Source organism: Oreochromis aureus, linkage group 22 (genome assembly GCF_013358895.1).
Source record: "Oreochromis aureus strain Israel breed Guangdong linkage group 22, ZZ_aureus, whole genome shotgun sequence".
Taxonomy (NCBI): Eukaryota; Metazoa; Chordata; class Actinopteri; order Cichliformes; family Cichlidae; genus Oreochromis; species Oreochromis aureus.
The window spans coordinates 26,195,300-26,211,121 of record NC_052962.1 but is presented as its reverse complement, the minus strand read 5'-3'; the positions used below and the strand labels follow the sequence as shown (position 1 = coordinate 26,211,121).

The 15,822-nt window shown below is 39.3% G+C and overlaps 1 protein-coding gene across 1 annotated transcript in view; it reads left to right on the top strand.

Annotated features, from left to right (window-relative positions):
* The window catches only part of LOC116317133 (ephrin type-A receptor 7-like), a 152,868-nt gene that overhangs the window by 79,815 nt on the left and 57,231 nt on the right, over window positions 1–15,822 (top strand). The gene's annotated exons all lie outside the window — the stretch shown is intronic.

The window sequence follows — 15,822 nt, the reverse complement described above, 5'->3', positions numbered from 1 at the left end:
AAGTATGGAGGGTGTCAGCCAACAGGAAAGCAGGGATCGAGGGAGTGAAATAAAAGGCAAAACAAATGCAAACGGAGAAATGATGCTACAACGCTTCAGGGGAAAGACAAATCGATACTCTTGCACACATAACACTCCCACGCAGCAGCTAAATAATGCTGCTAGTTTGTCTTTCCATCTCCCTCCATGACCTCTGTCATCTTTATGCACTGTGCAGAAAAGTTTATTCTTGTTTTGCACAAATTGCATTTTTTTTCGTCATACTTTCTCTAAGTGTATTTACAAAACAGTTTCTGTGTGCGTTCTCACTATTAAAAAGCTTTTTTTATTTGCTTCTAAATCTCTTGAAGGACAAGTTTTACACTTTGTTGGCTCCAACGCCGACCAACACTTTCAATGTGTTTGCTGTGCTTGAAGTTTGCTTGGAGAAATGCTGTAACTGAAAATTTGCTCCATTAACACTCCAGTATGACTGGGTCAAACAAGTGTTTGATTATATCTGTTTTTCACCAAACTTTACCCAGTCAAATAAGAGTAAGATTTTATCATAGCGTCTGTTTAATGCATCAGTGGTGCTGCAGCATATGGGGATTTGAATAAGGTGTATAATAAAGATGTAGGGTTACACATCTTGGTGTTTTATTCTTTTAGCCCCAGTTGTGCCCAGTGGCCGCTGCTGAATTGACAATTTGCTTTTCTTTTAACATTGCATTTAAAGAGAGAAGTGGACTATTTCAGTAGCAGTCCAGAATTATGAACTGTATTGTTAAAAGTAATTGAATCAAATACATTAAATAAGTTTGCCACATTGGTGCATGCTAAATACTTTGGTAGTCTTCCTACTTTATTTTGAAGCATCTTGTAGCTTTAAACATCTTCTTACAAGGGCCTTGAGAGGTAAGCTTTTTCTTTAATTAAAAAATTCACAAGGGCAAATTTTTTTGAGTCCCCATATGCTGAAAGCAGTTTATTATAATAGCAGATTATTCATAGGTTTCCTTCTTGTATACACAACAGAAGAGGATTAAACTACTGTTTGTCACTCAATCAACTTGAACTAATAATGCTAAACTTCACTGGTATGTACTGAAATACTGATTTCCACTGTTTAGTGGAATAATCTGATGTGCAGGCTTTGCACGTCAGGAGAGATTTATTCCCAGTGTGTTATTTGATCCCCAGGATACATTTATGTAGTGTTAACGCCGTCATGATGAGCAGCGTAACAGAGACCATTTTTAATAATGATGTAAGGCAGAGGTAGCAGAGGACCACTTCACCAGCACGCTAACAGCAGTAGTGTGGAAGTGGAAGAAGGAAAAGGCATAAAACTGGGCAGTTGTAAAGGTAAACTCCTAGTGCCAGTGCTTGATTGTAACTGCTGCTGATAGATACTGGTGTGAATGTCTCCCTCTTCTACCCATATTATGACAGGCACTGTAGTAGTCTGGTCTGCAGATTTGACCAACTCCTAGAGCCTGACTGTCAAGTCTGATTTACCAGCAATGCAATTTTGACTGTTCAATATAATTTAGCAAGTTGGTTTCATGTAACAGCACTTTTCAAGTTTTACCAACATGTTTTAGGAGCACAGCTTCATCTGCACTGTCAGTAATGACTTTTGTAGTTTCTGAAATGTATAAACTGGATTGATTCAGGATTTTTTGGCCTTAATTAAAAGATAATGACTGAAAGTGTTTATCTATACTTATTATGCATCACCCTGAGGTTTTGTGCACATACAGTTTATCTTTTATGGTCCAGAAAAGAGAGGAGAGACCTTTGATGTGCAGCGTGTTCTTAATGAACTGATGTTCTAATTTGTACAGTCTTGCTTGTTTCTCTTTGACTTTTTCTACTATTTTAAATACAAGACTGCGCAGCGAGTCTCCACCACCTCAGCCACCTGTTTGTCTAATTTTCCTTCCTATTTAAAGCTTTGACTCACCACAACTCTCTGCCTGTATCAGGCAATGGCTGTTGACAGCAGTAAGTGAAGCAGTAAATAGCGCAGTAAAGTGGGTCTCGAAACGTCTGCCATGTCTGCTTGTGCCCCATGATTCTTTTCCGTTGCTCCCTGGCTAGCTTCAACATTTGGTTTAAGGCATTAAGGCTTCTTTTATCCACAGATTTTTAGCATCCTTCTGCCCTATGAATAGCTTGCTGTGTCCAATGCACTCGCCCGAGACCATCATATTCTAGGATACACACACTTAAACAGACGTGCACCGCTGCATTCACAGAAACACACGCAGGCAGTGTAATGCTCCTTGAGTCACTTTACTCGATGACTCACTGTCTCGTTCAGTCTGTCTCCGCATGCTTCAGTGGCTGGACCATAATTTCTGGCAAAGGCATTGCTTTGCAGAGTATTCTAAGGAAAATTGTGTAGTACAGCAAATGCTCTTCTAAGCACAGTCATTCATCGAAGTATAAAGTTCTTTACATCTCTTGTTTTGTGTCCCAAATTCTCTTTCTTTTGTTGACTTCCCCCTCCTTTCATGCCTTCTTTTCTCCGTCCCCTTAATTGCTTGACTTCTGTCCCCTGACTCTTCATGACGCCATGTTGCATGTCTTAATTAAACGGCTGCTTAGAAGGAGGAAGACATTGTGTGAAATGGGGGACATAGGGGGGAAGATTTAGAGGGGGGTGGAAAAGAATGGGTTGGGGGGATTAATGAAAGAAGAGTTTGTTAATTACACAGCAAGGTCAAGGCCGCTTTACCTTCACAGCTTAATTGTGGCCTGTGATTGCGTTGCAAGGCGTCAATTTTAATTCAAGCAGCGGGCGCACTAAGCTGCGTTAATTGTCGCATTGCATTTGTGTATGTATGAGCAATCATGTTGATGTATGTTTTTGGAGGAGTGTTTTGCTTTTTTTTGTAGTGTAATTTGAAGAATGATTAACAGTGTTTTTAAATAAGGTTCTGTTAAACAAGTGTTTTGTGTGCATATTGATATACTTATATTTACCTAGTTGTGTTTGGGAACCTGGCAATTTATCTGTGTTTTTTATTATAAATTATATAGGAGCATAGCTAAAAGAGAAATTCTGATAAAAATTACATTTCTGAAAATAACATTTTCTATACAAGCATGCTGCAATTTAACAGCGTTTTCTCTCCTGTTTTTCTTTAACTTGGAGGCTCTCCAGTGCATAATCAATGGCTGATTTGCAAGAACCTCCCGCCCGAATTTTTCAGCTCAGTTTTTATTACTGGAAGCAGTTTCTGAGGTGTAATTGTCACAGGAAGACCTTGCTGACTATAAGCTGGTGTGATCACTGTGTTTTTTTGCAGCAAGAACAACAGTAATTTGGAGGATACTGGGATCCATAAATTCTTGGCAAAAATCTTTTTAAATTGATTCTCTTTTCAGAAAATCATCATCTTTCCATCCATGTTTATGTATGCGTGTTTTGATCCCTGAAATGGAGCTCGGCCATTAAACCCAGCGGGGGTTGGGAAGGGCAGGGGGATCAGCCCACCTCATCCGTCTCCTTGATAGACCAACTGTTCCTCATCACATGGGGTCTTGTTCTCGTACGCACACACACATACACGTATAAAAACATTTTAACTGTCGTATGCTTTGGCCATGACTCCCCTACCGGTGAAAACACTTAATCACCCGTATCGTCCAAGTGACCCCCCACCATTATCTCCATCCATCGCTGCACCTGTTTAGCTATTTAATAAGTTTGGATCGGAGACGCTTGATCTTAAATGATGCAGAGAATGAGTGATGACAAGGGATTACGTTTGTCTTAGATGGTCCGCTGAACACTGCAGTCTTGTCTTTATGAAACTGGTGTCAGACAGAAACAATCTGGTGTTCTTGGAACTCTGAATTAGAGTTATATCATTCATTTAAACTGCTACTTGGGATATTTTTGATTTTTGTTTAGTACTTCAACCATCTAATTCATTTACAATGGACAGACTGAATTGGCTTGTATTCGTACACACAAATAGATGTTTTTTTATGTTTTACCTGGATACTAAGACCACTGAGACTTAACCTTTGTTCATGCATACAAGTAACATGTCAAATGAGAGTCAGGCAGGTGAATCACTGAGGCTTTCTCTGAGTATATAAATCCATGTGAGGGAAATCTACACAAAGAACAGAGAAAAAAATCCAAGACAGATAGCATAAGAAAGTTAATCTCAAAACACTATCTTATCAAATTGTTGAGACTAGTTTGTTTTGACTGGTGCATTTTATGATGGGCTACATTGAAGGATTTTCCCATTTTTTGGTTGCTATATGAAAACCATAAAAAATATAAAAATCTAAACTAGACAACTCTGTATACGCAGGTCTGCTGGAGGCTTACACTTGTTTCCACCAAGTAGAGTCTTTGTCTTGAGGCTAATGTTTGTAACTGGAATATGCATCTAATCTTCTTTCTGCTTTGTGTTTATGCATGCAACGGCACACTTTCTTTCACACGTATTAGAAACATAAATTGCTGCATAAGATGCACACCACTTTCTTATAGGCACTTGTAAAAAAACACTGACTCACACGGATATGCGCACCTACTTATACCAGTTCACTCTAAGTGACTCTAATAGGTGTGTCTTCCAGGCTTGAGGGGCTATCTGATTACCCTTGACATCCTCCTTTAACAATTCTACAAGATATTAGATAGAATGAAAAGCTCTACAGCAACCCCCACGCCACTCCCCGTTCTCCTCTCCTCCACTGTACTTAAAGATATGCAGCACTGCTCATCCGTCTGTACTCTTGGGAATCAAATTTATCAGGCCCATTTGTCTATATCTGGGTCACAGTATTAATGAAAATGGCTGATGAGGCAAATGAAAATGGAATGTCATTAGAAGGCGCGACTCATTCAAGTTCACATCTCAGATTTGAATAGCTGATTCAAAGAAATCAAATGACTCTGGTGTGCCACAACAGATTGCTGGCTGGAGATTACGCTTAGTAATTTTCATAACAGGACGTACTCGGTATACACACACACTCACACATGCATATACTCATGCAGACACACACAAAGATGAGTGGCATGCAAGAAAACACAAACTCTCATCTACTCTCCATATCATCCCTAATGTTTCCACCAGTGCATGTGATTAGTTTCCAGTTGCATATCTGATTAGATGTTTAGGAAATGTAAAATGTAATCGTGTGTCACAGTGAATTATGATGCGAAGTGACTGCAATAGTTTATTTTTCCTGTTTTACTCTTAGACGATTTCTGTTGTCTTTATTTTTGAGTCCATAGCAAAAACAAACACATGTTGGCAGCAGTTTTTTTTCTTCCATCCCATACTGTGGTTGAGCCTGTGGTTGTTATACACAGCGTACTCACAGTAAAGACATGCATTTAAATGCATTTTTATACATGAAAAATTGGAAGTAGTGAAGAATGACATTACATATTGCCATCGCAAATGGGGAGAGATGTAAGTGTCTGAAAGACTGCTGTGTGTATAACCTTCAGGAGCATTACAAATCAATATTACTTTCTTACCTGCTATCCTCACTCTCGGTTTGATGGAGGAATTGCGTTTTAGCCGAGTGTGACAGCCAAGCGAAACAGAATACACACGAGCACGCAGCACAACAGCGTGTGTGAGCAGAACGTTGGATCTCGTTTTGTGTGCGATCGACCTGAAATTGGCTGACATTCATATGCACACCTGTTTGCCAACTCGCAGCTGATATGCACATAATGTATACGGAAACTTTATTGTTCAAAAACATATGTAAACAAATATGTGCACGCAATATAGGAACCAAATTCCAACTGTGCACGTCTCGTGCAGCAAGCTGTATCCATGGTTATATGATGGATATGTTAAGTGAGAAGGATAAGTATGTGGGAGACTTTCCATGTATGAAGGTGATCATGACAGTAATAATCACCTGTGGGTATGAAGGCTCAGTCTTTTTCACTTCAGCTCTTTGTATATAATATGATATAATAATTATTTTTGGCAGGCAAGGAGCACAAGCATCAATATCAAAGATTGGATATTTGTGATACTGCCCCCTGGTGGCAGTGCATATACATCAGCTACATGTATACGATGGTCTGCAAAGCTGTGCGTAGGACCACCGCAAAACCCCGTTCCTCGCATAACACCTACTCCTGCTTGTGTGTATGCATGCAGTAGTATGTGTGTAGTATGGACTTGTGTGCAGGTGACATGTTACTATAATAAGGATGTGGCTAAGCTTAGTGATAGTCATCTAACACACACATAAGAAAAATAAAAGTCCCCACATTTGGTATACCAATAACAGTAATCAGTGGATGAGGCTGACAATTTAGCAAAGCCTCATATCAGGCTTGTCAGCTTGTTACAGCCATTTCCATTTTCTTCAGTCTAACTGTTTTCCATGGGGGAGGAGATTTGACCAAATCAGTCACTACAAACCAATGTATCGAACTTAATCACTAAGACATAGCACAGTCAACATGTTGGTAATGGCAGCATTTTAAGAGTGGAGCGAGGTGAAATAACAAGAATTTATCTTCATCAATTTGCTGTTCAGAAGCACACCAGTTGACAATGTTGCTTCTGTTGGGGCACTGATAGGCTAATCATTAGTCCTCCCATGACATGTGACCATTATTCAACCATCTATCACAATGCCAGACGAATCACTACACTCGATAGAGAGGACATCTTCAAAAGTCTTGGCCCTGGCAAGATAAAACAGCCAGAAACTCATGATTGAAATGATGTTCAGTGGTTTTACAGTTAGATTTAAAAGGATAAGGTCAGTTGGATGAGGGTCAACCCGAGGGTCAAAGCTCGAGGGTTAAGTTGATGATGTCATATTAGGTTTGAATAAAAACAGACGTTAATAAAACACTCTTTTTTCAGTGTTTGCCATAGAAACCAAAAGATGAGAAAAGATTAAATCCCAGCCCAATAAGCCATGGAGATGTAACACACAAACAGAGCTGATTATATTATAGCGACTGCTTCAAACCAGGGTCAGTCATTTTTTTCCCTTTATTCAAATCACTCCTTATTTACCACATACTGTACCACTCTATATTTACAGTCTGTCACACAATGTTGTTTATGTGCAGACATCTGTCAAAAAGAGTTAAGCTTCCAATCAAATGTGTGAATAAAGTCAGTTTGTGCCGCTTAAAGCACTGAGCAGTCAGATTTTATTTTTGGATTATTTGACTTTTTCTTTGGTTTTAAGAGTCAAAATCCAGGGCGTGTGATTGTGGGTAAAAGCTATGTATTTAAGGAAGACAAACAGGGGGTTAATGTTGGGAACCATGCAATAAAAGAGCCATATTTAGCTTACTTTCAAGTCCACCATCCCCTCTACAAAAATGGGTGAGAGATTAAAAAAAAAAAAGTGTACTTAATGGTAGTCATTTAGGATAAGAACAAGAGCTAAATACTCAAATATGAACAGTGCAAATGTGCACAAGATGAGGAGAGGAGAGAAGGAGGCAATAACATCCAGAAATTGTTCCTTCTCAGCCTTTTGTTCCACAACCCCTGATAAATCCTGTGGAAAATGATTGCTGGAGCAAAAGAAGGGATGGCAAATAATGGACAAAAAGAAAGGGAGGGTAGCAAACATGATAGAGGGGAGTCGGGGGGGATGGGTGTGTGTTGGGGAGTGGGCAGAGTTTGGCAGGGAGCAGAGTTGATAGCAGTCAAGAGCTATTTCAGAAGATGAGATGGGAGAAAGGTAAACGTCGAAGTAGCACTGGTATTAAAGACAGTGGCAAAAACACGGAAACGAGAAAAGAAGAGGAGGATCTGTCAACAGTCAGCGATGGTCTGCTGTGTTTATGTGCCCGTGTATGGTGGGTTTTTTGTACATTTCAGCACATGAGCCAAGTGAGTCAGAATGTGTTCAGAAAATACAGATATGCACCCTACGGACATCTGTCTACTTCAATCACTTGCGTGGGTAAAATAAAATACATCTGTTTATTTCCACATTCATGTAAACATATCTGATTTATTTTGTATCATATCAATCTAATGCCCCCTTTAACATTGAATGGCATGCCGTAATATGCAATCTACATATTAATATATATATATATATATATATATACACACATATATATGCGTGTATACATATATATTTATACACGTATAAGGTTTAAGGGATTGGGCAATAGCACTAAAAAGAAAGATACTTCACGGCCCATATTTCCAAAGATAAAGTGGTTTAAACATAAGCAGACTTAAATATATTCAGCATTATTTTGTTGACATGGTTAGCATAGGATGAAACTCAGTGGATTTGGTGATGCTCTGTCTTTATTGCAGTCATTCTACAATGTGGCTATTGTCACCCTCAATAAACATCTAGAGCAAGAATGATAGACTTTATAACATCTATTACTGTTCTTGAGATATTTATTCAAAACGGAAACTTTCTATCACTGTAAAGCTTACATTTGAATGTAAAATGTGTGCACCATGTCTGTGTTGAGTTATGACGAAGTAATTACTTTGTGAAGGAATCGAGTTTTGACAGCTACTGTGGCAATTTAGGGAGTCGGAGTGTTTTTAAATTACCTTAACTGCTTCCTTGAGCTTTGTGTCAGAGCCTCTGCCACAGCAGCACAGCTTCCTGCAATAAAGTGTGCAATATCACCGGGTTAAACCACAATAACTGACTTCCAATTGTTTTTAGAACACCAAATGCATCTGTCCCTTCACCTTAAGAAGTATATTTAACTCTGCTGTAGTGGGTCAGTGTTTTCATCCATGGTTTCCTAGTTTTTGGCAGTCGCCTCACTATTTGTCTGTGTGCCACCATTTGATTGATATCTTTCATAGTTATTGGAGTATTTTGGCAACTAAAAATGAAATAAAACTGGATATAAATACTCACGCCATCCAATTTTCTTTATGACTTTTTCATATAAAAGACCATAAAAATAAGGAATGCCTCTTTTGATTAATTTAAGTAATAAATATGGTATTTTGGCATACACTTGTTTCCATAATGTTATGCCAATTGCGACTGCGGTCTGGCTCAGTATTGTCATCACACTGAAATGTCTGACTTTGATTCAAATATCACAAAAAAATACTTTGCCATTTTCAATGCCACAAGGAGAAATCCTGGGTATATTAAGCAATGTCAAATTTTAAGTAATTTTGTTATTAACAGTCAAGTACAACAAAGCCATAGCCTGGGAATAAGGAACCTTTTTTTATTAATGAAAAAATCAGTGAGTGAGCATACATCATTAGAAGCTTCAGCGATTGTCTTACATTCAAAATCTATTATTAAAGTTCAACTAAAAACTAGCGTCCATCGTCTTTCACTAAGCAGTTTGGGGTTATGGGGTCAGTCTAAAGCCTATCCTAATGACAATTTAAAACCAGCTAACCTAATGTTTGCTCTTGGACAGTGCAAAGAAGCTTATAGAGAACCCACATAGGCATGGGGATCAAACCAAGGACCTTTTTTTGCATTGAGGCAACAGTGCCAACCACTGCACCACCGTGCCGCCCCCAAAATAAGGACGGAAACTTTTTTTGTTTTTTAGAATGAAAAATTGATGTGGTTAACAAACATTTGTCTCACAAAAATAGATGCATGACCTTATAACTCCATGACTATGCGTACATTTTTGTGATTCCCTCCTGCTGTATTATGTTGGCTGATTCTCTCTGAATTTTCTGTTTGATCCAAACTGTTCAGGCCTGGCTCTTTGTTGCTGTGATGTAACATGACAGCTCTTTGTTGTGTCTATTTTGTGATGTAACCACTTTGATATTGTTAAATGTTCGGTGTTGAAGCGGATGCTTGTGTGAAAAAGCCAACGAATGGATCCGTGGGAGTTTTGCATTCACAACTGTGAGTAATTGTGTGCTTTTGTTTGCGTGTGATGTGTCTGTCACTGCGTAGACATGCTGCACTTGACATGCAGAATTAGACATGTCTTCAGCGCAAAGCTTGTACAGAGCACCGCTGACATTAATACCCCTGGCGGCTTTGTTCGCTAGTTATCCTCCTGTGTTCTCTGTGTGATGTCAGTCTGCGGTAACCAGGGCAGAACAGAGAATAAAATGATAAAGCAAAGCGTTGACCTGAATGGCACGGCTCAGAGCCTTCTCCACGATTACACTGTGAAGCAGCATCCAGTCAGTGGGTGACTTGAATGAGGTCTTTACTTTGAGCTAATAACAGGGATTTATGCTGTAATTCAAGGCTTGGTCATATCTTCAAAGCAGCTAGACACGCAGACAGGTTATGACACTGCATGTTAGTTCAGGAGAAAATTGTATCTTCCAAAAGAGCAGGCCATGGAAAGTGTCACGAAATGTTTGTTTTTTTTCATCAGTCTCTTAATTTCAAACTATAAAATCAGAAAATCTGCTTATATGAATATGATACACTACAGTTTGATCCGATGACGTGGTAGCGGGTTTTTTGGGGAGGGGCTTGTGCAACAGACAAGTTTCTAGGGGTTTATTAATTTTTAGCTTTCTATACCAAGTATTATTTCCTTTATTGCCAAAGAAGACCATTATCTTACTCTTTGACAGAGTATTTTGAAAAGTCAAAACATTAATTTGTCCAACATGAAACAAAGAGAAAAATATAGAACATTAAAAATGTAATAAGAGGAATTTTTTTATGTTAAATTAGAAGCATTGATTTAAAGTTGTTGTTTTTTTTTGTTATTATTTGTTTTTGTTTTTCTTACCTTAACCTGTATAGTTCATCCCCATGATTTAAAGCTTTTAATTATTAATATACAAGGACAGAACTGTTCACAAGTCTTGGATCACCTCTCATTTCTTTATATTTTGCTTCCAAAGAGCCAGACTTTCTTGTAATTATTGGAAATTTGTCTTAAGCGATAGGCTTTCTGAAGATCTTTCAGATTTTTTCTTTGGCCACTGGCTGCCCTTTTACTCATTTTCAGTCTAGTCCTTATCCGTGACCAATTTCAGAGTGATGTTTCTTTTCTTTTTTTCTTTTTTTTTTACACAAATTACGCAATATCCATGCTGAAAATCAGTGACAACTGGTCTTTTGGAGTGATGAATCCAAATTGAAAATTTTGGTTCAAATCATCATTAATGATGATTTACAGAAGATCAGGAGAACGGTCCAGCAGGTTTTGCCATTTTTTGAACCTGCTTTTCAGCTAGGGGTGTTGGGCCATCTTGTTAAAAATTGATCGAATTATGAAAATAAGATCACACTGTTACATTGTGATCCAATCCAACAGTGTAATCCAACTTTCTGTAGTAACAGGAAATTCGTCCAATTGGGAACAGCTTCACTTTTCAGCATGACTATGATCCCAAACACAACGCCAGTACAGTTAAAGCATTCCTGACAAAAGAAACACATAACAGAACATTGTCAGTCATGGATTGGTCTCCCCCAGCCAACATCTAAAGACGTTGGAATGTCCTTCAGGAAACCTGGAGAACTATTCCTGAGAGCCTTAGAGAGTTCAGGCTGTGTTGAAGATGGGTTTATTGATTTTTAAGCTCTTCAACTGTACAAATTCGGTTTTTGCTTTACATAGTATGTGTAAACATTTATGTTTGGCACCTTTCAGTAAGTTACTACACCTATTTCCTATTTTCCTGGCAAAAAATAAAGAATGACTTGCACAGCACTATACATGTAAATTCCCCAAATTTACACATACTGTTCATGAGCCTTGACCAGGGTATTAACAGTCTTTTTGTTTTCCAGTCTGGAGAGTTGCACTGGTAACTTTCCAAGCTTTTTTTTCCCTAAGCTCCAAAGTCTTAGCTTGAAACAGTATTTTTCAGCACTTTTTCATTGGTTCAGTATGGTCCATATCTCATTCTCTTCAGCCAATTTATCATGTGGAATGAGACTGACCCCATCTACTTTTGTCCAATTTCAACTAGTCCAATTCAGTCAGACTCACCCTAACCTCATCAGTTCACATTTTAATAATTTGACCCAGCATGACACATTTAAACACATTAATCAGTCATTTCTCTCCAACCTCCCTACTTCTCTGATTCGGAGATGCAGATTTACATGTGTGTGCGCGTGTGTGCGCGTGTGTGCGCGTATGTGTGCGTAGGTCCGTGTCCGTGTGTGTGTGTGTGTAAAAGATGGTAATGAGAATTCATTCTTTGGATGTTAAGGAAGCCTAAAGAATTCAAATCAGCGTCAGCTACACAGGCAGCACTCATCTGAATTAAAGCTCTCTCAATTATTGATTTCCAACTGCTGGAATCACATCCCCATCTCTCTATGATACCATTACCCCTTTGACTATCATACTTTGTTCAATTCCTTGAAAACCTCTGCAAAAAATCGTCGCGTTATGTCTATGTGTAATCTCTCTTGGGCTTTAGCTGCGTGCAAGTGTGTCTGTGTGCGCGCACAAAGGTCTAAAGCAAACCTCTTTTAGGGTTATTAATATTTATTAATGTGTGCTGTCAGGGAGGAAAAGAAACAATTCATTGCTCACATGTATTGTATTAAGTGCTTCATGACTTATTAATGGGCATGTTTAAGGTTAGAGAAAAGAAAGGAAAAAGAAAATAAGAGAGAAGGGCAAACTATAAATTGATTCCTCCCACAAAGACAAAAGTCTATTAAAGTCATTTGTAAGCTCATTGAAATGTGGATTCTTTGGCCTTTTACTTTTTATTCATTAGAAGGCAAAACTGTTGGCATATCTCAAACTGTCAGAGTAATAATGAATTTTCTAAGAAAGATTGATAACAAGTTTTGCAATCATATTCCTATATTTTTTTTCTAACTACCGATAAGCTCCTATGGCAAGCAGAGCACTTCTGCTGTTTTATATATTCCTACTGTAGATGACCTTCTAACACTGTCACTCATTCGTTCAGTGCGTTTCTCATCTGTATGCATTCCATGCCTGTGTTTATTGTTCTGTCTATCAGTCAAGCTGAAGGAGTCTATTATCCCTCCCTGTTTAATGTCCTTTCTCGGTACAGTACATAGCCTACTGTCTTTCTGTCTCTCACACGCCATCTGTTTGTCTGTTGGTGTCTCTGTCTCTCTGAACAATCTCTCACAGCAGTTGGCGTACTGTGTCATCCACTACCCCCACCCCCCCACCCCAAGGACCTGCCATGTCGCTGCATATCTATATCATTACACCTTGAAGAAATATGCCTCTGTGTGCGCGTGCGCGTATACATGTGCTGCCGTGTTTCATTTAATCGAGGCTCCCAGTCAGCACATAGGACAAATTGATCAGTTGGTTTGCCAGCTGTCCTGGCAGATCTCTCCTTCTGTCTCTCTAGTTCTCTAACCACCCACTCTCCTTTACTTTCACTGAAACTCTGATTTCCACTTAAATTTATACACCTTGTAATTTAAAGATGAGAACAACCAAATGAGTACTCTTGAGTACCCTTCATTACAAGTATCTCCGTTGTTTTGTTCAGTTTTTCGTTTTGTTTTCTCACCGCTGGATGCCTTTTAAACTAACTCCTCTGTCTCCAATTGGCAGATGGCTTGTGGCCATGCTGACTGACATGACCTTCTCTGGCACTGGCTTTTGGCGACCCTTTGAATCCCTTGAAAATGACGGGCATCATTCAAAGCCAGCTCCTTTTGTTATCTGAGCTGCACATATTGTCTTGATACACCCCTATCATTAGACACACATTTCCATCGTGGGCCAGCGAAATGTCTATCCATGCTGAATTGAAGAGATAAGTCAGAACTGCAGCCAGCCATATGGCTAGCCTGCTTTTAAGCATGATAGGTAGAAAATGCAAAACCCATTTCTGTTCTCATAGATCTATGCATAATTTTGCCTTGATTTAGGTGCTATTCACGCTTGATGTTCTTGCTGTGGCGAAGGGAAGGATAGTGGCAGCACAGTCAGGAACAAAGGGAGTCTACTTCAGTGCTGCTTGACAGGGTGTGTGTGTGTTTCTGTTATGTCCCCATGCTTGGCTGTGCTTTGAGCTGAAAGCGAGAGGCTTTTTTCTGTGTAATGACAGACATTAGAAAGTCGATTACGAGGTTCTTACAGCCTCGAACATGCCACACAGGGCTGTAATACACACATGCATACACAAAGGTATACAGGCACGTGCACACTCTCAGACTGGTCTGAGCCAGGGGAAGGCTTTTGTGTTCAACTTGCCTGTGTCACATACAAATATATCACCATTACTGACTGTGTGACACAGTACTGCAGGTGGGAAAAGTGCTGTCTTCTTAACTGTAATTTCCCATAAATCCCATAAATTTTATCACATAATTCAGACAGGGCACTGTTGCCTTAAATCACAGTTGATAACATGGTTACAGGGGCTCATGATATCTCCTAATTCCTATTCAAGCTCTTCAAGTAAACATAGCCAAGAATGTGAATTGAACATCTTTTAATTTTTAAGAATTTATCTTGGAAACTCAGGGCCGGGGCAGCTGTGGCTCAGGAGGTAAACTGGGTTGGAAGGATGGTCGTTTGATCACCAGTTTCTCCTTTCTTCATGTCAAAGTGTCCTTTATAAAGAATCCCAAGCTGCCAGTGATAAATGCATTAAAGTGTGAGTGTGTCGATGTTAGACAAGGTGCTTTGATATATGTGTGTGTGATTTACTGAATGAGGCTTGTAGTAGAGTGCTCAGTTAGAGTAGAAGAGCACTATATAAGTACCAGTCCATTTACCATGTAACATATGGACTATTATTATTACTTGCTAACCCTTGCCAGCTTATCGTTAGCTTCAAATATTTCTGCTGGTTGTTGGTTTTCCCTTTTTTTTGTGTGTTTATGTGAAAGTGTGTAGTATTAGGGTAAGTAAAACAACGGTGTGTGTAAGAGCTACCATGTGGCAACCACTGGTTCTGAGGGTAAAATGTATATTCCCAGACCAGTTGCAAGTAGCTGGTACAGGTTGCTGGTAATTCTTCTGAAACTGATTGCTAAAGCTCCCTATTCACTTTCTGCAGCTGGTTGATGAGTGGTTGACGAGGTTGCTGGCAGCCCCTAGTGTGAAACTGGTCGCAAAGAAGCCTGAGTTTGCATGGAAGATGCCAACAAAGCAAACACTTTCCATTTACTCTCCAAACACAACTCTCACGTTAAAGCTAACATTCTCCATTCCTGGGTTATCTTGCACTTTTTCAAGTTTCACTACAGCATGTAGAGTAAATGGTGATTATTTCTATACGAGTAAACTTGTTCCATGCAAACTGCAGGCGACCACAGCAAACTTCTAGTGACCAAAGCAATCACAAGGAGCCTCTTTATAGGTGATTTCACCTGGAGATAGCCATAAACACCTAGCAACCACTCGTGATCTGGCTGTGGAATTCACATTTTTCCCTAGCAACTGGAGGTTGCCAGGGGGTTAACAACCAGTCCCTAGACTTACGTGGCTAAGGCCTTTGTTACCAAGTAGTTCGTCCATAAATATTCTCAAAAGCAGTATCTACCGTCTGTAAACTAATTTAATGTATACTAACTGGTTATGTCAATCACTAGTTTCTCACTCTGGGTAAAAATGAACATGCCTCCAAAGTTGGAACCTAACAAGACTGACGATGACGAAACAAAAAAAATGAGAAGGACAAAGAAAGGTATGAAAGGAATAAGAAAGAATAGTGTGGCAGGAGATTGGAAAACGAGCAGAGTGAGAGAGAGGGGTAGAAAGCTTGCTAGAGCTGTTAATATAGACCCGCTGTTTAGAATACAGTCTCAGAAGAGAGGAGACCAGAGCGTGGAGCGGTAGCTGGCTGCCTGATTTCACACCCATTATCACCTGCTACAAAAGCACGGCAAGTGGAAAATGAAACTGCATACAGGGAGAGTGTAAAATAAGCTGTTCTCAGT